General features: G+C 38.0%; 1 non-coding gene across 1 annotated transcript; it reads right to left on the bottom strand.

Annotated features, from left to right (window-relative positions):
* Window positions 1-3790: 3790 nt before the first annotated feature.
* LOC112766783 (uncharacterized) lies at window positions 3791-4918 on the bottom strand. The gene is made up of 2 exons (XR_011875264.1): window positions 4513-4918; window positions 3791-4399 (listed from the first exon to the last, which is right to left on the bottom strand). It is a non-coding gene; the product is annotated as an uncharacterized protein (transcript).
* Window positions 4919-22845: the final 17927 nt, after the last annotated feature.

Here is a 22845-nt window from a genome sequence, read left to right as displayed (position 1 = left end):
GTTATGTGATTCTTGTGATTTTCTGATTTCTATTATTCTATTTATGTGATTTCTGATTTTTTTCATTTTATTTCCTGATTCTTGGAATTTTCTGTGATTTCTGCTAATTTATTTATGTGATTCTTGGAGTTTTCTGTGATTTCTGAGATTCTATTTAACTAATTTATGCGATTTTTGTTATTTCTGCTATTCTATTTCTATATTTTCTATGATTTTCTTATTTATGTGATTCTATTTATGTGATTTGTGATTCTGATTTCTGGGATTTTATTTCTTGATTCCTGGGATTTTCTATGATTGCTGCTATTTTATTTCTGTGATTTTTGGAATTTTCTGTGATTGTTGGGATTTTATTTTGGTGATTCTTGGAATTTTATGTGATTCTTGGGATATTATTGTTGATTTATTATATGATTTTAACTTTTAATTGTTTTCTTCTTTTTGATGTAGGAGTTAAACAAATTGGAATCTACCATGCATGATGAAAGACTTTTTTTAAAATGTGATAAATATGTTTAGTTATGTTATGAATGCTTAGTTGTTTGAATGGAGACTATGTTTGTTCCTAATTGTTATTTAAGTCTTTTAAAGACTGAAAATGATGTTTGTAATGACAATTAAGTTTTTTTTTTCAATTTTTTTCAATTTTTCGATTTTATTTTAAAAATCTACGGATATCTGCGGATACCCAAGTTCCCGGCGGATACGGGGTCCCCGTTACCCGTAACAGAGACGGGGCGGGGACGGAGACAGGTAATGGGGGTGGGGGGCATGTCCCCGCCCCCATGGGACCCGTTGCCATCCCTATCACTGCGTCCAACTTGTTGACGCCGAGGTGTCGTCTGTCTGAGTTCCTCGGGAGGAGGTGGGAGGTAGTACCTGCAAGAGACTCCGATGCTTAAGTTAGTAAAGGCTTTAGGAAGGCTTTTAGAAGATCAGAACGTGAGTATACCTGAGGGGTGTCAGTGTATTTATAGTAGAGTCAATAACCACCTTTGTTGGAGTAGTTCAATCTTTATTGATGGATAATTGTTCACTTTATCATGGGAGTTCGTTATCATCTATCTTTTAATAGAGATAGAGATAGTAAGAGAGATTCTCAAAGGTAGTTCACTTACTTGAGCAAATAGAGCTTGAACTCTTTTGCAGTGTCCAACCTCTTTCAAGAGGTTGGGTACGGGATTGAAAACCTCCTTTATAGATTGGGTGTTTTATCTTTATTGGATTTGGCTTTAGTTGTTGAGTCAGGGTATGAACAAGAAATATATTAGAAACTGAATTTTGATGTTTTTTAAACATAATTAGAAAAATAAGATATTTCATACTTAAAATTTAGTAATTTTAAACCAAGTAGATTTTTATGCAATTTATTTTTGTTAGTATCCCAAAAATAAAAAATAATAGTGATCGAATTTTTATTTATTTTTTGTGTACCTTTAAAATAATTATCCAAATATTTTTAAAAAAATTTCGATCAAACGTACAAGCAGTTTGACAAATATAAAAATTATTTATTATTTATAACAAAATATTTTTTTAATTATTTTTATCGTACTCTCTTTAAACAAAAGAGAACTTATTATTTAGCCTGTTTAAATTAGTTTTCTTTAACAATTTTTTATGGGAATAGTCTTTTAACAAATATTTAATCAAGCACGAGATGCACGACCAAAGGCTCGGCCTAGTTAAGACTTTATGTGTTGACCAAAGATCGTTAAAAAAAAAAAAATAAAACTTCACTCCCATTTTAGGAGGAGAAAAAAAAACTCTTGGACTGTCTCAAGTGCCTTCGTAATTTGTTTTCCGTGTTTTTTAGAGCACCTCCGAGCCCCAAAAAGAAAAGAAAGGGGAAAAAGAATCCTACCAAAGACAAAAAAAAAAAAAAAAGCATGACCAAAAATGAAAAATAAAAAAAGACCATTTTTATTTGAGTCATTTATTATGAAGCGATTCTTATTAGAAAAAATTGATACTAGAAAAAAACAGTTGGTCTCCGTCTCACGGCGAAAGCTATACTCCTATAACTACGAAAAACATTTCCCTGACAAAAAAAACCCATGATCCAAAATATTAGAGTGTATATTCATTTTGGTCCTCAACAAATTTCAAACTAGATATTTTAGTCTTCAACTAAAATTAATTACTCGATTGGTCCCTAATAATTAATTCCGTCAGTCACTTAAGTCCTTGACTCTGTCAACATTAACGGAAGACAAAATGGTCCGTGAAAACTCTAACATGAAACACAATGATCCCTGACAACTCTAACAAGGGACAAAAGGATCTCTGACCCCTTTATTCGAAAACGACAATGTTCTTCTCCAATTTTTATCATATCTCGCATAACCCTAACATTCATACTCTCCTTCTTCACCTTCACAGTCTTCTTTTCCATCTTTTCCTTCCTCCTCTTTAGCTCCAAAATTAAGCCATGGTGTAATTGTCACATGTATCGCACCTACCTCAACATGTCATGGACCACACACTTTCTAAATCTTTGTGACTGGTACATCCACCTTCTCTGCACTTCACCCATCAAAAGTATCCACTTCCACGTCTTTGATAACATCACCTCCAACCCTGACAACGTCCACGACATCTTCAAGACCAAGTTCCACAACTACTCCAAGGCCACGCCTTTCTCCACTCTCCGGCAAGCAATATAGATTGTTGGACATTAGGACATTGTGAGAAGATTCTCCTTCGACATCATATACAAATTCTCATTTGAAATAGACACCGAGTGTTTCATTCCTTCTTTTCCGGAGTCCAAGTTGGCAGACAGTTTCGACTTCACATCCAAGCTATTACAACGAGCAATATCGCCGTTGCCGCTCATATGAAAACTGAAGCGATTACTGAACAGTGGATTGGAGAAGAAGCTGAAGGAAGCGATCGGAGTGGTGGACAATGTGGTCATGGAGATGTTAGGACAGAGGAGGAGGGAGATGGCAACGACGATGACGAGTCTTAACAAATCAGACTTGCTGTCTAGATTCATGGGATCCATCGAAGACGACGACTAGTTGAGAGACATAGGCATTAGTTTCCTGAGTATGAATTGGTTGAGAACAAGTTGAGGATTTTTTTTTCTTGTGAACATTAAATTTATAGAGTGTGCATTGTATAGTTTGAAGTTACAGTGTTAAACTGTTAGTGTTATGCAAGATATGATGGAAATTGGGAGAGAACAATGTCGCTTCCGAATGGAGGAGATCAGGGACCATTTTGTCTCTTGTTAGAATTGTTAGGGACTATTTTGTATTCCGTTAGAATTAACGGAGTAAAGGACCTAAGTGACTGACAGAGTTAATTGTTAGGGACCAATCGAGTAATTAATTTTAGTTGGGGAATAAAGTGTCCAGTTTGAAATTCTTTGAGGACCAAAATGGGTATATACTCAAAATATTATGACAAAGTTTAAGGATTGATACTTTTATTAAAATTTGGCCAAAATTTAACCATAAAAAAAAATAATTTCATACCATAAGATATAATTTTATACTATTAAAAATACCAATAATAACTAATTGATTATTACAAATCACAAAACCTGCTTTCCTATAACACTCCTCGAATATTATATATAAGAACTAAACACGTTTAACTACATATAATATATGCACGGAGGAAGGAATAAGAAATAATAACCAAAGAGCAATATAGTGATTATGTCCCTCATTTTCACCCTCACAAAATACATATTTATACTGAATATGGCTTTTGGATTTTGGTCTAATGTCACCTTCCACAATTCTTCAAACTTTGAATCTAAAAGAAGCTAAGCCAATTAAACAAAGAGCATATGTCTTTCAATTTCCGGAGATTCTGAGAAATAAAAGCTAAAATGTTAATATATCACGATTAACAACTAACTTATTGAAGTGATCAACATACATGTATGTTTCTCTGTTCAAAATCCTACAGGAACCAAAAATGAATGCAGCAAAGCAAAGTAGAGATAACCAAAGAAATATAAAAACATATAGGTATAATAACTACTAAACTAACTAATAAATGTCTGATGAATCAAACATATTGTACATCTAGATGTATGTGTGTGTGTATGTATTCTCTGTCTCTATGATTAGCATATAAGGTAGGATCTTCAATTCAACCCTTTTTCATCGTTTGTTGACTTTATTTGTTCAACCATTTGATCCTGTATCATCATAAACTGAGGTTCATGGTTATGGTGAGTAGCAGTGTGATATAATATGACATTAGGCTTTATATCAAAGTCTCTAGTAAAACGGTTCTTCCCACCATCTGATTCTGATAAGACTAGTCCTCCTCTATCCTCAATAAGCTCTTTAATTGATTCTGGCATAGGTTGCTCCATCATCATGTTTTTCCAATATTCACCTAACTCCTTTCTTGCACATATCATGTTAGCATCCTATCCCAACACAAAACAGAAAACCTTCTAAGAATTTAAGGAAAAAAAAAAACATAGAAGATTGAAATTAAAGTAAAAGGATATTAACCAAATAATCAAGAAGCTTATCTTACCTGGAGAAGATAAATGACTAGGAACAAAGCAAATACTACGGACTTCATGTCCATGTTAATGAATAATCTTGTAAGCTTCCTTCAATTATGGCTATATATATATATTACTTAGGCCAGAAGTGAACCACCCGTATTTATGTTTATAATATCATGTAAGTTGTAAAAAGAAAATTACACAATTAATTAAAAAATATTTTTCCAAAGTTGAAAGTTTAAGTCGGCAACCATAAAGTGCCAACTGCCAAGGCGGTAACCACCCAAATGAGACACACTAATTTCTCTGTTCACATCATATACAAGGTGGAAACTAAATAGTTTAGCCGCAAACAAGGGTGTGGACTTTTTTTTTGGCTGACTTAGTTTATAGGCGAAGTGATATATATAGGGGTACCCAGTTATATTATATTAATTTAATTATCAACTACGTTATATATCACTATAATTTTATTGAAATATAAATATCTAACATATCTAATACATATAGATAGAATATGTGATTATTAACGTCAAAATCAAAATCAGATTACTAGAAGAACCCATACCATAGGTTTTCTGGCTTTTCTCAACCTGTTGCACGTGTCTGCAAAAAAGTCAGAGCACTTGATCACTATCGTTTATCGCTTATTATATTCCACACAATAATCATAATAACCCTGGTCCCTTTCAACATTTTAAATTCGTTCAGTCTTTTAAATTTATAAGTATATAGTTCAAAATTCAAATGGATGTTTCTAAAACGACTTTTTTTTTTGTGCCTTCTAAAACGACTTTAAAATAGAGCAAAAATTTTAATTCTATTCATTTTTATGGAGGATAAAATGAATTTTATTTAAAAAAAATTATTTAAAAAAATATTTTGACTTTTAATTTTTTATTTTAGAATATTTTATTTTAAAATAATATGACTTCTCTGTTAAAATATTTATTAAATAGTAATGGTAATTATTTTTTTGATAATTTTATTTATATTTTGTGTGGATTTTAAATTCTTACAATTTTTTGTAACAATATAACTAATTATGACCATTACTACTATCACTTTTTTCATCTTCATTATTATCACTTCTATCTCTACTATTTTTATTGTGTAACTATATTTTATCATTATTCTTATCTCGTCTACCGTCATCATCATCAATACCAATATTATCAATATTAATGTTCTTTTATTTCGTTTCTTATTCGATATTATTTTTTTCTTTTAAAAAGTATTCATACTGCAATTACTTTTTTCTTGAGACATCATTTTCAGTAATAGTCTTTCTCCATTTAATCACCATCAGTGAAGAAATTTTTCAAAAATAAACTTATTAATAATTTGTGGGAGTTTAAAATTCATAGAAATTACAAATAAAATTCCCTACAAAACTAACTTTCGTTACTATTTAACAGATTTTTTAACCGAGGGATCGTCTTGTCCCAAAATGAAAAAATTGACGGCCAAAATGTCTGTCTTTTTTGGACAGAAGTTGCCTTCTCCTATGTGAAAATGGAGAAGGATTAGGTTAGGTGTTTACTTTTTTAAAATAAGTGACATCCAATCTTTATTTTTCTTTCACCTTTTCAGTTTAGACATACAAATTTAGAGGACCGTAAGCTTCTGATGTTCTCTAACTTTTAAAGAATGGGAGTTTTTATGACACTACAAAAATGTTGGTTAAGATGACGCTTATATTATGGCGGTTTTATGTAACTGCCATATTTTTTGTTAATTTTGGCAAGAATGAGAGTCTGCTATGTTATTTAGGTGATTTGTGGTGGTTTTTGGAGAATGCGGTGGTTTGAAATCGCCATTATCTTTGGTCATCCTTTATTTTAAAAAAACAAAAATCTAAAACTTAGAGGTGATGTTGTTGTGCACAGAGACGATGAGAATCAGAGTAATGTTGCGAATGAGAGAATGAGTGTAATGTGTGAATGTGACGAACCTAACCCTAGTTTCCCGCTGTCGTTCATCTTCTCGTCACCGCTCAGCTCCAAGTTGTCGTGAGCAACGTTATCATTATTGTTGCCATTGGCGGAGGTTCTAGATCTTCTTCTCTAGCTTTGATTTGAGGTTTTATTGCCACCGTTCATCTCCACCGCCATTTATTTGCTCGCCACTGCTTAGCTCTAAGCTGCCGTAAGCAACGTTATCGTTGTTGCCACCTTTGTTTGAGGTTCTAGATCTTCTTCTTTGGCTTCGATTTGAGGTTTTATCGTCACCATTCATTTACTCATTGCTGTTCATCTGCTCGTCGCTGTTCATCTCCTCACCGCCGTAAGCAACATTGTTGATGTTGCCTTCAGTGGAGCTTCTGCGATCTAATTTTTTTTCTTCGATCTAAGGGTTTTCTTTCTCTTCAAAACCGTTCATCTCCTCGCTGTCGCAAGCAACGCCATTGTTGCTCTCTCTGGTAAAACTTTTGAGATTCGGTTCTTTGGCTTCAATTTGCGGATTCAATCTGGTTCTCTAGCTACTGCGAAGCTATTGTTGCTGCCTCTAACTAAGCTTGTATGATTTGGTTCTGCCATCTATATCAATTCACAGTAATCTACTTCATCTTCTTCTTTTGATTTTCCTCCTCCATATGATTAAAATAGTGTTAACTAATTTAAATTACATGATTAATGAGCAATTAGAATTTGGATCCTCTAAAGTTTGAATTTCACTTTAAAGAGCAAAGTGTGATTGACGGGCAGAAAATTGCCGATTAAGAATTTATAATAAGAATAGCGTTGCAAGTACAGTTCTTAACTGACGAAAACTTTGCTTATCAATTTAGAAAGAATTGTCACAAATTGAGAATAAATTACTGGGAGTAGAATTCCCAGGTCGTCCCAACGAATTGACAAAAGAGTGCTACTTATTGGTCAGGAATTTTCCGAGAAGTTTTAGAGTTGGAAAATGGGAAATTAAAATAATTATTAATTAAAGCAATGAAAATTAATGAGAGATTTTATATAATTAAAGTAAAAAGCCTTGACTGGGAGAAGATTAACTAGAAGTTCTATCCTTGTTGAATTTTCCCAAGTATAATGGTAATAGGTTGTTGTTTCTACTTAGTTATCCTTTACCGAATAAAGAAAAGTCAAGTAACTGAACCAGCCCCAATTCACAAGTCCTAATCCTCTCCTATGGAAGGATTAGCGTTAGTGAATAGAGAGCCAGCCAACAACTTCTAATTTCTAATTAACACTTGAGTATTCCAACTCAAGGGTCTCCTTCTAATCAACTCCCAAGTCAAGTTGGGAGTCTACTCCATTGACATGAATGCCATTTTTATAAACGATAAAAGGGGAAGAAAAGAAGACATGGAAATTCAAATAAATAATAGAAAAAAATTAATTAAAGGTAAAAATAATTATGTGAATTAACAAATTCCAAAATCAAAGACATCCATATGTAAATCTGAACAGGGTAAATGAGTGATTAAAAGAGTAAGTAAATAAGGAAACAAACTAGGATGATAGAAACTTCAACGGAGGTAGTAACTCTTCTCAATATCCAAATCAAAAGCATAAAACTCTAAAACTATGAATGTGAAGAAACCTAGAGGAAGTAGTATTTTCTCTATCAGATTCAAAACTAAAACTAACAATTGTGTAAATGTGAATGTGTGTTGAGTCTCTGCTTCTCCCCTGGCTCTAGTCTATGTTTCTAGGCCGAAAACTGGGTCCAAACTCAGCCCAAAATCGCCCCCAGCGTCTTCTGCGATTTCTGCACGTAGCGCACGTCACGCGTACGCGTCGATGGTCTTCTTCGCATGTCACGTGTACGCGTCAGGTACGCGCACGCGTCAGGTACGCGCGTGCGTCGTTCCTCGCTGGTCAGCTCCTTTGTTTCTTGTGTTCCTTCCATTTTTTGCAAGCTTCATTTCCATCCTCTAAGCCATTCCTGCCCTATAAAGCCTGAAAACACTTAGCACACAGATCACGTCATCAAATGGTATAAAGGAGAATTAAAATACACAACTTAAAGGCTTAGGAAGCAAGTTTTCAACCATAGAACAAAATTGGGAAGGAATTGTAAAATCATGCAAATTGTGTGAATAAGTGTGCAAAGACTTGATAAAAATCACTCAATTTAGCACAAGATAAACCATAAAATAGTGGTTTATCAATCTCCACACACTTAAACATTAGCAAAAGGAATGAATGGGGGAAAAGTAAGACTCTTGAGATGCAACCTATGTAGCAACTATATGCTAAGATGTTTCTATCTACTTGGTTAAAAGTAAACAAGTTCTCCAAGACAAACATAAATTAGATTCCACTAATTCAAATCACACAATAAAAGATAAGTAAACTTGTAAGAAGATAGCTCATGAAAGCCGGGAACATAGAATCAAGCATTGAACCCTCACTGGTAGTGTATATGCCCTCTAATCGCTCAAGTGTCTAGGGTTAATCCACTCTACTCTTCTCTAGTCATGCTTTCTAAAACTTTGTTCTTCATCTAACCAATCAACAAATATTTAGTATACCAATGCAAACATCATGAGGTCTTTTCAAGGTTGTAATGGGGCTAAGGTAAGGGTGAGGATATATGTATGGCCAAGTGAGCTATAATATGAATCTTTGACTAACCTAAGCTCTCACCTAACACACACACACTCTATATAATTCTAAAATCATGCCTAGCTACCCAAAATTTCACTTTTGTATAATTCACCTACTCATGTATAAGAGTTTTCTTCTATTTTATCATATATGCACTGATCTTTTTATTGAACTTAACTTTGGGGTAATTTTATCCCTTATTTATTTATTTATTTATTTATAAATTTATTTTACTTTATTTTATTTATTTATTTATTTATTTATTTTTTTAGAAACATAAAAGCAAACATAACATTTCAATGCATATGGTTTTTTTTCTGGTTTCACATGAGTAAGCACCCAAATTTCCAATATCTTGTCAATAAAACTCAACACTTTCTCATCAACCCAAGTTCCCACAATTCTCCATACTTAATTGACATACAATCTCTATCTTAAGCTAACCAAAGATTCAAATAAGGTAATCAATTATTTTTTCGCTTAAGGTTGGTGACGTGGTAATATTTAGAACAAATGGGGATTAAAAGGCTCAAAGTGGCAAACAAAGGTAATTAAAATGATAGGCTATTTGGGATAAGTGAGCTAATAACAAATGATGGCCTCAATCATATGTACGCATGCAAATACACTAAACAATGGACATATAGAATGGAACAAACTATAGATTACAATCATAGAGAAGAAAACACACAAGAATAAAAATCATGGTTAAATAATGTAACCATATAATTAAGCTCAAATCTCACAGGTTGTTTGTTCTTAGCTATAACCCATGTTCCGAATTAAAATCTTCAAACAAGTTTAACACAAATTTCTAATTTAAATTAGTGAAATATTATAAAATAGGGTCTTGAAAAGAAACTCATTACTTTAACCAAGCAGAACATGCATGCAAGCAGTTATTACCTTGCAATCTATCCTATCTTTTGAGAGAGAAATTACCTTCGAAAGTCAAGGACTGACCTCCCACACTTAAGGCTTGGCCCGGTCCTCCGTGCCATCAGTAAGGAGCAAGGTAGGGCTGGAAGCATCGCCTCCGCTGTCTGGTTCGCCATGGCTCCCTGTGCTACTGGATGAAGGGGAGTCCGGGGTGTCCTTCTGTTCCGGAGGTGGGTGAGTACCAACTATGAGTTCCTTCAGATAGTCGTATCGGCGCTTGTTACGGCGCTCCAATTGCTCCATCCGTTGGTCTTGCTGGTCGAACCTCTCAAGGATCTGAAGAAACATCTGATGGGTGGATGGTGCTTGTGGTGTGGATGATGGTGGAGTAGAGGAAGGAGGAGTGTCCAAAGATGGGCCTGCAAGTCGGCTCGCAGAGGGAACTGGTGGCCTGATGTACTTCCCATTCGGTACATACTGGTCGGCCCTAGGGATCATGACCTTCGTGTCTCCTGCCCGATAGGACACACCTGCTGCAGAGACTAAATCTGAAACCAAGGCAGGAAAAGGCAGATTACCCACAATCTGTACGTGTCCCATTGCCTGCCGGATGAGTCGAGGTAGGTTGAGAGGTTGCTCTGTCAGGATGCACCAGATGAGAACAGCCATGTCCGCGGTGAAGGTGGACTCGTGAGTACTCAGAAAGATATAGTGGGACATAATCTGTGCCCACACGCAAGCCTCTAAGGTGAGTGACTGGGCTGAGATGCTCTTGGGTTTTGACTGATGCTGCCCATAGATCCAGGTGCTGCCAGGTTAGGCTATAACTCCAAGGACACTATCCCAGTCGAACTGATACATCTGGCGCTTAAGAAAGGCCTCTTGATATGCATCCAATCCCTCTGGATTAGGTGGAAGATCCAGTGCTCGCTGTATGGCACTCTCAGAGACAAGGACTTGTTGTTGACGAACATAGATAGTCTACAGGGTAGGTAACGGCAGGGCGGAAGTCGGCCAATTTAGAAATTATAATATAAGAACAGCGTTGCGAGTATAGCTCTTAACCAGCTGAAATCCGCTCCATCAATTTAGAAAAATTGTCACAAAAGTTTAGAATAAAAATACTGGGAGTATGAGTCCCAGGTCGTCTCCCAACGAGTTGACAAAGAGGTGCTAATTTATTAATCAGGAGGGTAATTTTGAGTTTGGGCAATGGGCAAATAAATAATGCTAAATTAAAGCAGTGAAAATTAAAAGAGATTTATAATATTCAAAATAAAAGGCCTTGACTGGGGGAATGATTAATTGGAAGTTCTATCCTTGTTGGAATTCTCTCGATTGTAGTATAAAGAGGTTGTTGTTTTCACTTAGTTAACCCTTACTAAATAAAGTAAAGTCAAGTGATTGAGCTAACTCTTATTCGCAAATCCTAGTCCTCTCCCTTGGGAAGGTCTAGCATTAGTAAATACAGAATTAGCCGACAACTTCCAATTTAACTAATCACTTGAGCATTCCAACTCAAGTGTCTCCTTTTAATCAACCCCCATGTCAAGTTGGGAATCTACTCCATTGACATGAGAATTACTTGCATAGAATTAAATAAGGAATAAAAGAAAGACATGATAGACAATAACTACAATTTAATTAAAAATAAAAGTAACCCTTTGCATTAACAATCCATGAAAATAATCCAATTGTAACTCTAAACAAGAATTAAGAATATGGAATAAATAAAAGAGTAAGAAAATAAACTAGAATAGTATCTTCAACGGAGGTGATGACTCTTCAATATCCAAAGCAAAAGCAATAAACTATGAAACTATGAATGTAAAGAAAACCTAGATGAAGAGTAATTTTCTCCCTAGATTCAGATCTAAAAACTAAAACTATGCTAATGAAAATCTTTCCTGAGTCTCTGCATGTTCCTTGGCTCTAGTCTGTGTTTCTGGGCCGAAAACTGGGTCAAAACTCGGCCCGAAATCGCCCCCAGCATTTTCTGTTATTTCTGTAGATCGTGCATGTCACGCGTACGTGTCAGTCACGCGTGCGCATCACTGGTCGTTTTGGCGTGTCACACGTATGCGTCAGTCACGCGCACGCGTCCTTGTGCAAACTCCAATCCACGCGTACGCGTCAAACACGCGCACGCGTCGCTGCAAATTTCTCCATATCGCGCGCTCGCGTAAGCCATGCGTGCGCGTCGATGCTCGCTGGTTATCTCCTTAGTTTCTTGTGTTCCGTCCATTTTTGCAAGCTTCCTCTCCATTCTCTAAGCCATTCCTGCCCTATAAAGCCTGAAACACTTAACACACGGATCACGGCATCGAATGGTATAAAGGAGAATTAAAATATACAAATTAAAGATCTCTAGGAAGCGAGTTTTCAACCATAGAACAAAACTAGGAAGGGATTATAAAATCATGCAAATCATATGAATAAGTGGGTAAAGACTTGATGAAACCACTCAATTAAATACAAGACAAACCATAAAATAGTAGTTTATCAACCTCCCCACACTTAAACATTAGCATGTCCTCATGCTTAGCTCAAGGAGATTAAAAGACTAAATAAGGGACAGTAAGACTCATGCAATGCAATGCATCCTATGAATACAAATATATGCTAAAATGATTTTGCCTGCTTGGTTAAAAGTAAATAAGTTCTTCAAGACAAATATAAATTAAATATCACTAATTAAAATCGTACAGTAAAAACAAGTAAACTTGTAAGAAGACATCTCATAAAAGCAGGGAACATAAAATCAAGTATTTCCCTAGTCATTCTTTCTAAACTTTGTTCTTCACCTAACCAATCAACAAGTATTTAATGTTCCAATGCAAACATCATGAGGTCTTTTCAAGGTTGTAATGTAGCCAAGGTCAGGGTGCGGGTATATATATGGCTAAGTGAGCTATAAACTAAATCCTTGATCAACCTAAGCTCTCACCTATACATACTCTATATACTTTTAAATTTATGCCTAGCTACCCAAAATTCCCACTTTTGTATTACATACTCATGCATCAACCCTTCTTTTAATTTGTATCACATATGCATTGATCTTTTCATTAACTTAACATTGGGGTAATTTTGTCCCCTTATTTATTTACTTATTTATTTAATTGAATATTTTTGGTTTTTTTTATATATGCAGAATGCAAATACAAACACAGACTATATGCTTAGATTATGAGAAGAGTCACTAAGAAAAATAAAGTAGAATAAAATAAAACAAAACTAAGACTGAAATGGAACGATCATACCATGGTGGGTTGTCTCTCACCTAGCACTTTACTTTTACGTCCTTAAGTTGGACGGTCTTCAGGCTCATTCTGCTTTTGTTGGTGGGTCCTCCAAGAGGAAGACCTCTAGCTCTTTGTGATCCTTCATCTTCTCACCATGATAAAGCTTTAGGCGATGTCCATTAACTTTAATTAATTTGGAGCTAGAAGGATGACGCAGGTGAAAAACTCCGTATGGCTCTGCCTTTTCTACTCTGTAGGGACCTTTCCATCTTGATCTCAGCTTGCCTGGCATGAGCCTCAGTCTGGAGTTATAAAGAAGAACCAATTCTCCTGGTCTGAACTCTCTCCTTTTTATGTGCTTGTCATGGACAGCCTTCATCTTCTCTTTGTATCGCCTGGAGTTGTCATATGCTTCGAGGCGAAGGTTCTCTAATTCTGCTAGTTGCAGCTTTCTTTCAGCACCAGCTTCCTCAAATCCCATGTTGCATTCCCTTACAGCCCAGAAAGCCTTGTGTTCCACCTCTACTGGAAGGTGGCAAGCCTTTTCGTACACTAAGTGGAAGGGGCTCATCCCAATGGGTGTCTTGTACGCTGTTCGATATGCCTAAAGCACATCTTGTAGCCTAGCACTCCAGTCCTTCCTATGAGGCTTTACTATCTTCTCCAGAATACGCCTTATTTCTCTATTAGATACTTTTGCTTGCCCATTGGTCTGGGGATGGTATGTTGTTGCTACTTTGTGAACAATCCCATGCTTCTTCAGTAATCCTGCTAATCTCCTGTTACAGAAGTGAGTGCCTTGATCACTCACGATTGCTCATGGTGATCCAAAGCGACAAATAATATGGTTTCTAACAAAGGAAACAACAGTGTTAGCATCATCAGTACGGGTAGGAATCACTTCCACCTATTTAGAGACATAATCCACAGCTAACAGTATATAAAGGTAACCACTAGAGTTTGGAAATGGACCCATGAAGTCAATGCCCCAAACATAAAAAATTTCACAGAAAAGCATAATCTGTTGAGGCATCTCATCCCTCTTGGATATATTACCAAACCTTTGACATGGGAAACAAGATTTACAAAAGACAATAGCATCTTTAAAAAGAGTAGGCCACCAGAATCCATAGTCTAGGATTTTTCTAGCAGTTCTTTGAGGGCCAAAATGTCCTCCACTCTCAGAAGAGTGGCAGGCCTCTAAAATGGACTGGAATTCTGATTGGGGCATACACCTTCTAATTATCTGGTCAGCACCACACCTCCATAAGTATGGGTCATCCCATATATAATATTTAGACTCGCTTTCAGCTTGTCCCTTTGATGCTTAGTAAAATTAAGAGGGAAAATATGGCTGACTAGATAATTAGCGACAGGTGCATACCAAAGAACTACTTCAGATACTGCGTGCAAGCTATCAAATGGAAAAGCATTATTGATAGGAGTGGAGTCATCCTTAATGTGCTCAAGGCGACTCAAGTGGTCTGCCACTAAATTCTGGTTACCACTCCTATCCTTAATTTCTAAATAAAATTCTTGCAGCAACAGTATCCAACGTATAAATCTTGGTTTGGATTCTTTTTTAGCTAATAAATACTTTAGATCTGCATGATCTGAGTACACTACCACCTTAGTACCAAGTAAATAGGCTCAGAATTTATCCAGAGCATAAACAATAGCCAAAAGCTCTTTTTCAGTGGTGGTGTAATTAGACTGAGCAGTGTCTAAGGTCTTAGACGCATAAGCAATTACGAAAGGATCCTTACCTTCGCGCTGAGCCAGCGCCGCTCCTACTGCATGGTTGGAGGCATCACACATAATCTCAAAAGGCTGGCTCCAGTCTGGTCCTCTCACAATTGGAGCTTGAGTCAGGGCGATTTTCAGCTTATCAAATGCTTGTATGCAATCCTCACTGAACTTGAACTCAATATCTTTCTGTAGCAGTCTGGATAAAGGCAATGCTACCTTATTGAAGTCCTTAATGAATCTCCTGTAGAAAACTGCATGGCCAAGAAACGAACGAACTTCCCTCACGGAGGAGGGATAAGGTAAACTAGAAATGACATCTATCTTTGCTGGATTTACAGAAATACCAGTATTAGACACAACATGTCCTAGTACAATCCTTTGTTTTACCATAAAGTGACATTTTTTAAAATTCAATAAAAAGTTTGAACTAACACACCTGTCTAATACTCTAGCCAAACTATCCAAGAAAAGGTTAAATAAATCACCATATACGATAAAATCATCCATGAAAACTTCCATACAGTTCTCAATAAGATCTGAACAGATACTCATCATGCATCTTTGGAAAGTAGCCAGTGCATTACATAAGCCAAAAGGCATCCTTTTGTATGAATACGTTCCAAAGGGACATGTAAAAGTAGTCTTCTCCTGATTTTCAGGAGCTATATGAATTTGGAAATATCTTGTATAACCATCTAAAAAGCAGTAATGGGATTTATCTGACAGACAATCAAGCATCTGATCAATAAATGGCAAGGGGTAATGATCCTTGCGAGTAGCTTAGATGAATAAGTGGGTAAAGACTTGATGAAACCACTCAATTAAACACAAGATAAACCATAAAATAGTGGTTTATCATGTAGGCGAGTAGAATTTGGAGTAAAATTCAACTACCCATGATAAGTTGGCCTCCCGCGGCTGCCTCTTCAAAAATTCCCACTGTCTTCTCTCGATACGGGGCTCCACAAAATCAACAAAGTGTGTTGGGACAATGAGTAAATGCTCATTGTTGTAGTTCCTCTCGGCTAGGATGGGGAACATCTGTTTGCAATAACGGGTAGTGAACCGTGTGGAGTCCCGTGCGGGAAAGGCTTTCTCTGCTTCATCAACTTTAATGATCCTCTTCACCCGGTTTGTTGGCTGCTTGACGCTTGTAGATGGTGGCGCCTTAGCCGGTGTTCGCTTGGTTCCTCTCTTTGTCGGTGTCTTGTCAGTGGCCTTCTCTTTTCCTTTCTTGGTACCCATGCCTAAGGAAGAAAGAAAGAGGGAGAATGTTAAATATAGATAACTAAAGAACCGGAAGGAAGAAATTCTACGTGATAATGAATGCCAAAAGAAAAGATGATAGCTTAAATACATGGTAGCTACAACATGTAGATAAGACATCAATTACTAAATGTACCAATTTAAAGAGCATTTATATGACGACAATTGTGAATGATAATCTTAATTCATGTGGAGTACAAGTGTTGTGAAAAAGAGGCATTAAAGTGTAAGAATAAAATAAAATATGAGTCAGAATGCCATGAGAGCGTTTTCACAAATACTTGGTGTGTAAGTTAAAATAGGAATAAAAATAATGTATCCAAATATATATGAGAGCCAAAATTACATGTCAATTGTCAAATTACTCCTCAAAGTATCCACAAGTTCCAATAAAATAAACTAATACTCAAATAAAGCTCCAACACCAACATAAATAAATGCATGAAAAAGAAACCATAAATAACTAAGGGAATAAGAAAATTAAGAAGAATGAAAAAAATAATTAAATGTAATAAATAAAAGAAGAAGGAAAGAGTAGGGGAGAGGAAGAAAAGAACCTGAGGTATAAGAAAGAAGGAAGAAGAAATAAGGAAGGATTAGGGTGGAAAGAGAATTAGGATTGCGGGAGGGAATAATTGAAATCTGGGCGGCGTACTGGTGAAACCATGCGGCACATGCGACGCGTACGCGTACGGCACGCGTACACGTGGGTCGCGTAAAATGTAAGCAACGCGTAAGCGTCTGGGATGCGTACGCGTGACATGGGTTGTGCCAATCGCGCGAAGGCAACCCCGCGCATGGCACAATTCTCGGGTTGTGATGCATGAGATCCAAAAAGAGATACGACGCGTATGCGTCAGGTACGCGCACGCGTGGATAGCCACATAGTGAAACTGACGCGCACGCATCAGGGACGTGTATGCGTAGCTAAATTTGTGCGTCTAACACAGTTCCAGCGCGAAGTCAGCACAAATCTCTGTTCAGCATGCTATTTACGCCGATTTCCAGGGTGACGCATACGCGTTAGGGACGCTTATGCGTGTGTTGCGGAAAGCGCAAGCGACGCGCACGCGAGAGGTACGCGTATGCATGGGCTTGCTTGTGCACAAAGCACGCTTTCCTTCACTACTCCCACACAACTCTTTGTTTACTTCCTTGGTGTTACAAATTCACGCATGACGCGCACGCGTCATGGACGCTTGTGCGTTGAACACCTTTTGTTTTTGTGTAGAATGCAGATGATGATGCAGAAATTATGAATGAATTCTATAAAAAACAAAATGAAACAAAACTAGGAATGAAAAGGGACGATCATACCATGGTGGGTTGTCTCCCACCTAGCACTTTGCTTTTACATCCTTAAGTTGGACGGTCCACAAGCTCAATCTTCTTCTGTTGGTGAATCCTCCAAGAGGAAGATCTCTAGCTCTTTATTGTTCTTCATCTTCTCACCATGATATAGCTTTAAGCGGTGGCCATTGACCTTGATGAATTTGGAGCTTGAGGGATGACTCAGGTGGAAGACTCCGTATGGCTCCGCCTTCTCTATTCTCTAGGGACCTTCCCACCTTGAACGCAGCTTGCCTGGCATGAGCCTCAACCTTGAGTTGTAAAGGAGGACTAACTCCCCAGGTCTGAACTCTCTTCTCTTGATATGCTTGTCATGCACAACCTTCACCCTCTCTTTGTATAGCCTGGAGTTGTCATATGCTTCGAGTCGAAGGTTCTCCAGTTCTGCTAGTTGCAGCTTCCTTTCAGCACCAGCCTTCTCAAATCCCATGTTGCATTCCCTTACAGCCCAGAAAGCCTTGTGTTCCACCTCCACTGGAAGGTGACAAGCCTTTCCGTATACTAGGCGGAAGGGACTCATTCCTATGGGTGTCTTGTATGCTGTTCGATAAGCCCAAAGTGCATCTAAAAGCCTGGTGCTCCAGTCTTTTCTATGAGGCTTGACAATCTTTACCAGTATGCACTTTATCTTTCTATTAGACACCTCGGCTTGCCCGTTGGTATGGGGATGCTAAGCTATTGCTACCTTGTGCACAATGCCATGTTTCTTCAGTAGACCTGTCAATCTCCTGTTACAAAAATGAGTGCCTTGATCACTTACAATTGCTCGTGGTGATCCAAAGTGACAGATAATATGATTTCTAACAAAGGAGACAACAACGTTAGCATCATCAGTACGGGTAGGAATTGCTTCCACCCATTTAGAGACGTAATCAACAGCTAACAATATGTATAAGAAACCACTAGAGTTTGGAAATGGACCCATGAAGTCAATGCTCCAAACAACAAAAATTTCACAGAACAACATAAGTTGTTGGGGAATCTCATCCCTCTTGTATATATTCCCAAACCTTTGGCATGGGGCAAGATTTACAGAAGGCAGTAGCATCCTAAAAAAGAGTGGGCCACCAGAATCCACAGTCTAAAATTTTTCTAGTTGTTCTTTGAGGACCAAAATGTCCACCACTCTCAGAGGAGTGGCGGGCCTCTAAAATTGATTGGAATTCTGATTGAGGCACACACCTTCTAATTATCTGGTCAGCACCATACCTCCATAAATATGGGTTATCCCATATATAATATTTGGACTCGCTTTTCAGCTTGTCCCTTTGATGCTTAGTAAAATTGGGAGGGAAGGTATGACTAACTAAATAATTAGCTATAGGTGCATACAAAGGGGCTATCTCAGATATTACGTGCAAGCTATCAAATGGAAAAGCATCATTGATAGGAGTGGAGTCATTCTTAATGTGCTCTAGGCGGGTCAAGTGGTCCGCCACTAAATTCTGGGACCCACTCCTATCTTTAATTTCTAAATCAAATTCTTGCAGCAACAATATCCAATGTATTAGCCTTGGTTTGGACTCTTTTTTAGCTAACAAATATTTTAGAGCTGCATGGCCTGAGTATACTACCACCTTAGTACCAAGTAAATAGGCTCAGAATTTATCCAGAGCAAAAACAATAGCCAGAAACCCTTTTTTAGTGGTAGTATAATTAGACTGAGCAGTGTCTAAGATCTTAGAAGCTTAAGCAATTATAAAAGGGTCCTTACTTTTGCGCTGAGCCAGCGCCGCTCCTACTGCATGGTTAGAGGCGTCACACATAATCTCAAATGGCTGGCTCCAGTCTGGTCCTCTCACAATCAGAGCTTGAGTCAGGGCAATCTTTAGCTTATCAAACGCTTCCATGCAGTCCTCACTCAGCTCAAACTCAACATCCTTCTACAGCAGTCTAGATAAAGGCAATGCTACCTTACTGAAGTCCTTGATAAGTCTCTAGTAGAAACCTGTATGACCAGGGAACGAACGGACTTTTCTCACGAAGGAGGGGTAAGGTAAACTAGAAATGACATCTACCTTTGCTGGATCAACTGAAATACTAGTATTAGAAACAACGTGTCCTAGAATAATACCTTGTTTTACCATAAAATAATATTTTTCAAAATTTAATACAAGGTTTGAACTAACACACCTGTCTAATACTCTAGCTAAACTATCCAAGAAAAGGTTAAATGAATCATCATACACACTAAAGTCATCCATGAAAACTTCCATACAGTTCTCAATAAGATCTGAGAAAATACTCATCATGCATCTTTGGAAAGTAGCCAGTACATTACATAAGCCAAAAGGCATCGTCTTGTATGCATACGTTCCAAAAGGACATGTAAAAGTAGTTTTCTCCTGATCTTCTGGAGCTATATGAATTTGAAAATAGCCAGTGTAACAATCTAGAAAATAGTAGTGTGATTTACCTGACAGGCGATCAAGTATCTGATCGATGAATGACAGGGGGTAGTGATCCTTTCGAGTAGCCTGGTTGAGGCGCCTGCAATCAATGCTCACCTTCCAGGAGTTCTGCACTCTAGTTGTCAAGAGCTCTGCATGCTCATTTTTCACTGTTGTAACTCCAGATTTCTTGGGCACCACTTGTACTGGGCTGACCCATTCACTATCCGAGATTGGATAGATGATGTCAGTTGCAAGCAACCTGGTCACTTCCTTCTTGACAACCTCTAGAATGGTGGGGTTTAGCCGCATTTGAGGTTGAGGAACAGGCCTTGCTCCCTCTTCTAAAAATATCCGGTGCTCACAAACTTGCGGGCTAATGCCTACTATGTCCGCCAAGCTCCACCCAATTGCTTTCTTGTGTCTTCTTAGCACACTAAGCAGCTACTGCTCCTATTGGGAAGTGAGTTCTCTTGCAATAATAACTGGGAGCTTCTGATTATCCTTAAGGTAAGCATACTTGAGGTGGGGTGGAAGGGGCTTCAACTCCAGTTTCTGCTCATGGCTAGGCACTTGATCATCTGGAGCTGGTGATGGTGGCAAGGTGTCTTCATCTTGTTTAGAGAGTTTCCCCACACTTGCACCTTCCTCTATGTGCATCTCTTCTACTTCTTCTTGGTGAACTGCAGTTACAGTCTCATCAATGATGTCGCACTAGAAGACGGAATGATCTTCTGGAGGGTGCTTCATGGCTTCATCCAGGTTGAAGCTCACTGCTCTGCCATCTATTTCAAAAGAGTAAGTTCCTGAGAAGGCATCCAATATGAACCTTGAAGTCTTCAGAAATGGCCTTCCAAGGAGGATGGAAGATGGTCTTCCTGAGTCATTAGGGGGCATCTCCAAAATATAGAAATCAATAGGAAATGTTAGCCCCTTAATGCTCACTAGCACGTCCTCAGCAATTCCTACCACCGAGATTATGCTTTTATCTGCCAAAACAAAATGTGCTACCGACCTTTTTAAGGGAGGGAGCCTCAAAGCATCATATACAGATAATGGCATAATACTCACACACGCGCCTAAATCACATATGCAGTCAGAAAATTTTACACCCTCTATAGTAATAGTAACCATGCATAGACCCAGATCACTACATTTTTTCGGTATATCACCCATTAAAGCAGAAATAGAGCTACTTAGAGGAATAGTTTCTAAATCCTGTATTTTATCTTTATTCATGAGTAAATCTTTTAGAAACTTCGCATATTTAGGTACCTGGTGAATGGCATCAAAAAGGGGAATAGTTACCTCAACCTTTTTGAAGATCTCCACCATCTTGGGGTCTAGCTCCATCTACTTCCTTGATTTCCTAGCAAGGTGTGGAAATGGAATGGGAATGGCTTTTCTTGTACTTCCTCCTCTTCTTTAATATCCTCTACCTCAATAATATCTTCAACATGGATATCTTCCTTTGAGCTTGGCTCCTCATGACTCCTTTCTTGCAGTGTGGTTCCAGACCTCAAAGTAATGGCATTGATTCTACCCTTTGGATTAGGTAAGGGTTGAGAAGAAAGTGAACTGAATCTTGAAGGTTTATTGTTGGGGGTAGATAATGAATCCATCTGAGAGACGAGCGCTTGTAAAGTAGCGTTTAGACTGTTTATGGTAGAGCTAAGTGTATTCTGAATGTCTTGTTGTCCTTGTGCAAGAGAGCGAAGCATCTCATCATTAAAAGAAGAAGGGGGGTAAGTGATTTGAGGGGCCTACTGTTGGTTGTTCTGAGGTGCTTGGGACTGCCTTTGGTGAGGTGCTCGGTAAGGCTGATTTTGGTTCTACTGTCTGTTGTTGTTGTTCCACCTCTGATTTCCTCCATTGTCTCTGCCTCCTCGGTTGTAGTTGTCCCTCCATCCTTGGTTGGAATTATCTCTCCACCCCTGGTTGGAATTATCTCTCCAGCCTTGGTTGGAGTTATCTTGCCAACCTTGATTGTAGGTCCCACCTTGGTTATAATTACCGCCTTGTTGATAGTATCCTTGATTCGGGCGGTTGTAGAAATTATGGGTAGCTGCCAAGGTGTTGTCTTCTTGTTGGAGCTACGGACACTCATCAGTGTAATGAGTATAGCAGGCACATATTTCGCACACTCTCTGAGGAACCAACTATTGACACTATTGTTGTGGGGGAGGTTGAAGTTGTTGTTGATTCAGCTGTAGCTGCTTCAGTATGTTGGTGATCTCTCCCAGAGTCTGTGTGAGAGTAGCAGTCTCACTACTAGAGGAAACCTTCGCAATAGACTTGGGATGGTTGTTCCTGTGCCTGGCATTCCGGGTAGACTCAGCTAGATCGGTGATCAGCTGCCACGCTTCTGTTGCCATCTTGTACTTCTTCAGAGAGCCATTACTCGCAGCATCTAATGTAGTCTTATCCTAAGGCTTCATGCCTTGTGTGAAGTAGCTAATCAACACCAACTGGTCAATCTTGTGGTGGGGACATGAGTCTAGGAGATTCCTGAAGTGTTCCCAATATTCATAAAGAGTCTCTGATTCATCTTGGATAATGCAGGAAATTTCTTTCCTCAGTCTATCTATAACTTCAGTAGGAAAGTATTTGTCCAGGAATTCCCTTCTGAGCAGATCCCAATTAGTAACAACTTCTTCAGGTTGAGTGTAGAACCACTCCCTTGCCTTTTCCTCAAGAGAGAACGGGAAGGCATATAGCCAAATAGTAGTCTTATTCGCACCATGACGCCTAGTAGTTGAGCAGGCTGTCTGAAAATCTCTAAAGTGCTTGATAGGCTCTTGAGCAGGTAAGCCATGAAACTTGGGAATTAGGTTGATTAGCACAGTCTTCAGTTCAAAATCTGTAGACAGATTTGGATGACGCGCTTGATACAGTTGCAGTGTAAAATCTGG

Source organism: Arachis hypogaea, chromosome 17 (assembly GCF_003086295.3).
Source record: "Arachis hypogaea cultivar Tifrunner chromosome 17, arahy.Tifrunner.gnm2.J5K5, whole genome shotgun sequence".
NCBI classification, from domain to species: domain Eukaryota; kingdom Viridiplantae; phylum Streptophyta; class Magnoliopsida; order Fabales; family Fabaceae; genus Arachis; species Arachis hypogaea.
The sequence above is the reverse complement of the archived record's forward strand: the minus strand, read 5'-3'. Positions and strand labels throughout refer to the sequence as shown.